Source organism: Lytechinus variegatus, chromosome 3 (assembly GCF_018143015.1).
Source record: "Lytechinus variegatus isolate NC3 chromosome 3, Lvar_3.0, whole genome shotgun sequence".
NCBI lineage: Eukaryota > Metazoa > Echinodermata > Echinoidea > Temnopleuroida > Toxopneustidae > Lytechinus > Lytechinus variegatus.
In genome coordinates this window covers 22,435,390-22,441,644 of record NC_054742.1, presented here as the reverse complement: position 1 = coordinate 22,441,644, position 6,255 = coordinate 22,435,390, and positions in this window count along the sequence as shown.

The window sequence follows — 6,255 nt, the reverse complement described above, 5'->3', positions numbered from 1 at the left end:
ATCAAAATTTCATTGCTACTATTTTCTCTTGTATTGGCAATTGTAAGATAATTAGCATGTGAATGACTACTATGCGTCTCTTTTAATACACAAAGTCCATTCTACATTTTGGGGTAAAGTTAAACATTTGAAACCAGCAATGTGAAGAGTTTCGTTGATGTTTACTAACTCTTGCTTCTTTTGCATGGGGTGTATATTTACTTGCATGTGTTGGATACTGTATATTATGTGTTCTTGCATTGTTTAAAGCAGGTAATTGTGTAGGCTCTAGGGGAGGCTCTAAAAAAAAAACCCACCAGTTTATGTTTGAAATGATGAAAATATATTCACATAAATTTATCCATTATCATTGAGCGATCATACTTGATATCTTGAATTTTCTGGTAATAAGTTTTCTTGTGTGTGTGTGTGTGTGCAAACATTGCCGTGATATTGTTAATACCTTGTGCACCCTTTCACTGATTGTTCTTTATGTTCTACTTAACTCATAACTATAGATATCGAGCTAAAGTTGAATGTCTTTTCATGTTCATTCTTCCATTACATTTCTTTGGATTTATTTGAAGACACCTTCAGTGCTATTGATTGTCAAAGTTGTTTACCTCCAATGATTGATTGTGGGTTCTAAACTGGCAATTACATAAATTATGTACTTGTGGTTGCTGCACATCTGTGTATGTTGAGCATTCCTGAGTTTTGTCTCTGCTCTATATTACATAACTTTGGAAATATATAATGTTCTTGCGTTATCATGCTTTAGTAGTTAAATGAAATGAAACTGGAGATAATGCGGGATGAACTTCCCAAAATGTTCTTTAATTGAGACGAACATTATATGATATTTAATTGTTTTATACCAAGAGACTGTGACTTCGTAGTCTCGAGTTTAATGATATGTTTCAGTCATATCTTCAGGTGAAAATCACTTATACATAAATAAAATTGAATTATATTCAAGTGAAACCATAATATATCTCACAAATCGGAATAATATGAGCACGAAGCGCGAGCTGAAAATTGTCAACAACCCGACCTTAAAACTTGACATTTAAAGCATTCTTTGTAATCATGAACAAAATCGGTATCTCACCAGACAATATTTGTGCGCATCGCGAGCTGAAAATGATTGATATTCCAATCTGAAAACTGCACGTTCTACGCATTTTTCGCACATAATGAAAGGGATATCTTACAGAACAATTATTGAGGCGAGTGCGTAAGGCTCTGAAAGCTTTTGATATTCCGATCTGAAAAAAACTTGATGTAGCATCTTTGTAATCATGATGAACAGGAAAGGTATCTCAAACAATAAATTAGTAGGAATTCGATTTGGCATTTGATTTGAACTGAAATTTTGATTTGTTGTTCAGTAATGTACGAATTAAAATCGCAAGCATTCTCTTGAGAACGAATAAGGCAAACAGAACTGAATTGAAACGTGCAAATTAAATTTCTGTTTACAAGACATTTAGGCAGATTAATATTTATTTTACTTATTTATTTACCTGTTCCTTTCCTTTTCTGTCCCTTTTTAAAATTTGTATATTTTCTCTTTTTGGGGGCATTTCGCTTGTTTTTTTCACCCTCTGCATGAAAAGATATTTGGTTTCCAATGGCATTAACAAAAAGTGTACACAAAGATGAAAATACATAGAAATATTGAAAACTGTACATAAACAAAATAAATAAGTTATTAATAACTTTATGCAATTACTACCCCTAAAATGTCATAAAGGCATATGTGGTTGATGATAAAGGTCAGTATGCTGCTATAACACGTAGTATTATGTGGAATATATTTATCATTAAATTTCGAAAACAGATGTAGAAGAAATAGTATATATGATATAATACTTGTTCAAGACAATGGTGAACGTAAGTTAGAAAGGAGAAGAAAACAGAGGTCAGAGTAAGGGAATTAAGAAGGAAGAGAAGAATAAGAAGATCAATATGGAGAACAGGAAGAAAAACAGAAAGAATATTGATAATGTAAAGTGTTGTCTTTATTCATTTTCATTCACTGTTTTTATTTCTGTAAATGTTACGTTTATCATATATGTACATTTTGACATGGCTCCCTTGTAAAGCAGGCCATTTGGCTTGAATTGGACAACCTTGTCTATTAAAGAAAACATGAATAAATAAATACATTAATAAATACATAAATGAATGAATGAATAGATTATGCTAACATTTATAGGGCACTTTATACGGGTGTTTCAAAGCGCACAGGTGGACTGACTAAAGTAAACAATGAATCAACAAAACCAAAAACAAAATATAAAATTTATGCTAGTGTTGAGAAAAGGTGAAATCTGACAGAGTAAGGATTTGAAAATTTCAACAGAAAGAAGAAGGTATAAAAGAAGAAGACATCATCGTGTTACATTTTTAGTTGTTTCATAGAATTGGTTAACCTGTAACAATCATTGAGGAATGATTATTGTCTGTCATTATCAGACGCGTATCCAGAATTTTGCAACCCGGGGGTCCAACCTAAATTTGCACCCCTGTGATCTTTTGGAAAATGGCGCGCCCCCCCCCTCCCGTCAGGCAGTGGCGTACCGTGGGTCACGGCATTGGGGCACCAGCAAAATTTTTGAGCACCTAGTGGGCTCGAAGAGTTAGTTACGCCACCGCCGCCAGGCAGACATAGGTGCCTGAAATGCATGAATGATCTTATTTCATAATCACGTGAAAAGAGGTAATTGAATACCACTTTTTTAATGTGTTCATGAAAAAAAAATTATCCATGAATATGTTGTCATTCCACTTTTTGAAAATAATATATTTTTAGCAAAACGGCCCCCTGAAAGCATAGAATTTTAAGCATTTTGGGGTTTCAACATCTCGTCAGAATAGGCCCTTCTAAAATCATATATATGAATACATATGATATTTCTTTATCCAGCTTTCGCTAATGGGGGGGGGGGTGGAAAATATTTTTGTATGTTTCCCAATCGGATATTCAAAGCACTTTATATAACCGTGAACATGATGGGTATACATATATCTAAATTTATGTGAGTGCAAATTTGGAGAGTCTGTAAGCACTTTTGGTAATCAGGGAGGGGATGGGTATCTATCTCGACATCTCGAGCGCAAAGCTTAAAATTTGTGAGTATCCGATCTAAAACTGGACATTCTAAGCACTTTTTGAAACTAAGAACAGGTTGGGCATCTTTATAAAATAATTGATGCTGAAAATTTTCGATATTCTGACCTACAATTGGGACTTTCTAAGCACTTGTTGGTAATCATGAAAAGGATGGGCATCTAACTATGCATTTGATACGAGCGCGAGCGCCAAACTCATGTGAAACATGGTTTTGGCGCCCACAGTCAAACATCAAATTTGCCCCCCCCCCCGCTATGTCGAACATAAATACGGCTCCCCTATGTCAAACATCAATTCGGACCCTCTACGTCGAACATCAATTTGGCGCCCAAAGGTCGAACATCAATGCTGCTCCCCTATATCGAACTTCAATTCGGCATCCCTATAGGTCGAACATCTGCGCCCTTCTAGATCTAACATTAATTCAACACACCCTATATCAAACTCCACGTCGGCGCCCCTAGGTAGAACATCATTTCAGTGCCCCCTAGGTTGAAAATCTATTCGGCGCTCCTATGCCGAAATTCAATTCGGCGTTCCCAATGTCGAACATCAATTGGGCGCCCTCCTAGATCGAATATGAATTCAGCGCCCTCTATACCAAACACCAGTTCGGTGCCCCTAGGTAGAACATCAATTCGGCGCCCCCTAGGTTGAAGATCTATTTGGCGCCCCTATGCCGAACTTCAGTTCGGCGCCATCAATGTCGAACATCAATTCGGCACTCTTAGTAAAACATGAATTCGGCGCCCCTAGGTCGAACATCAATAATTAGGCCCCCTCCTAGATCGAACATAAATTGAGCGCCCTCTATATCAAACACCATTTCAGTGCCCCGAGGTAGAACATCAATTCGGCGCCTCCTAGGTTGAAGATCAATTCGGCCCATATGCCGAACATCAATTCGACACCCCTAAGTAAAATATCGATTCGGCGGCGCCCCCCCCCCCATGTCGAACATTCGGCTTCCCCTATATCGAACATAAATTCGGCACCCTTAGGTAGAACATCAATTCGCTCCCCCTGGTCGGATATCATTCATGTCAATTCACGCAGCACCTCTGAAAGTTGAAGATCAATATGGCGCCCCTATGTTGAACTTCAAATCGGCGCCCCCTATGTCGAACATCAACTCGGCGCCCCTATATCTAACATCAATTTGGCGCCCCCTATGTCGAACATCAATTCGGCGCCCCCTATGTCGAATATCAATTCGGCGCCCATTGGTAGAACATCAATTCGAGGGCCCCTAGGTCGAACATTAATACGGCGCCCTCCTAGATTGAACATAAATTTGGCACACCCTATTTCAAACTCTGATTCGGCGCTCCTAGGTAGAACATAAATTCGGCGCCCCCTAGGTTGAAAATCATTCGGCGCCCTTTTTTTCTCTTCGTCTTCTTTCCCTCCCTTTTTTCTCCCCCTTTTATTTTCCTCTATTTTCTACTTTTTTGGCGCCCCTACCTTTTACCTATCTGGGGGGGGGGGGGGGCGGGCCCCGATAGAAGATACATAATATGCGCATGATTATGAGCCGGACTTCCATATAATATTTCTACTATGTTCTCTTCAAATCTTAATGTTCACAATTACAATACAAGAAATCGATATAATTTTCATCGTTGGAAAGTTTTATTTATGTATGAAGAAAAATGTCCTCGATGTAGTATTCCAGTCATTTGGAATTCATTACCAAATTATATATCTCTTTGTAATAACCAAAACTCATTTAAAAAACATTTGAAAATATTCTTTTTATCCAAATACTGACATGTACATGTACCCCAAGTAGTGCATACTGTTATTGCCATATTTTTTTTGTCGATGTTCCTCTGACACATTTCATTTTTGTTTCTTTTTTGTAAACATGTCTTTCAGTAACACATATAGTTTATTGTATTAAATATAGATATAAGGGAACTTATTTTACAGGGCCACATGGCCTTACTTTAGTTTCCCTTTTTTTCATTTTCAAATAATTTAGCATGTATTTATCCTTTCTTGTTTTCATTGAAAGGCATTCTGTAAACTGTTTATATGTATTTTACTTTTATGAATGTATATTATTGCATGTATTTAATTTGTATTGTAATGGACTGTTTTTATATGATTATGGAAAATAAATGATCAAACTATAATAATGTAGGCGTTCTTCACAAATTGCCTGGACAGGGGGACAGTTCTATTCCTATCGCTTTTTGTGTAACTCGTCGAGTGCGATCTGTTCTGCGTTTTTACTCATTTGACAAATTGCCGAAAGTACATATCAGGTTGAATGTTATTTCACTGTTTACATGATATAAGACATCAACATGGATAATATTCCATTTTATCAACATGTATGTATTCGTATATGGTAATGTGTGGCTCAAAAGAGAGAGAGAGGTGGGGGGAGGAACAGCAAACATCTTTATGTGTTCCATTCACCTCACAAATACATCAACAAAAGAATACTCTGTTGATCTTTGAACAACGAAGGATTTCTTTTGATTCAAGACAATGCGAGCTTGGTTCATATGGCTCTGAATACCCTATTTACATTATACACTCGGCCTTGTAGTCTGGAGAGAAATGAGAATACGATAGACTGTACATGGTGTCCCAGAGAAACTTGACTGACTCTTTGGTTTATACTCTATGTTATTCTCTTCCCCTATTACTTCCCATTAGTATTTCGCTTTGCCATGTGCAATTATGACTATATCTCCTCAAAAATATAAGGATGTGCTAGAAAGAAATTGGTACGTAAACTTTGGCGGATTAACATTAAAAAATTATTAAACATAATAAAAAAACACACAACTATAGCAAGATCATTAAATCAGGTACATTATACGATTTTGCATGTTTTGCGACGGCAAGTGCCTGAAATCCAAGCAACATGGGGAAACTAAGAATACTTCATGCAGAGGTTCGAGACATGGTAGGACTATATTACGTCAGTTACTAGGATGGTAACATGGCGCTACTTTGCCTATACGATCGTTAATGCTTCTAACAAAAATATAAAATAAATATAAGCTAAATAATACCATCTCTGTCTCTTCAACTTCTTTTGACATGTTCAAGAGCAGCCTCTATTGTGAACACGCCATGTCGCCATTAGACTGGCCTAGTTCTGATCATGGGGTGGGACG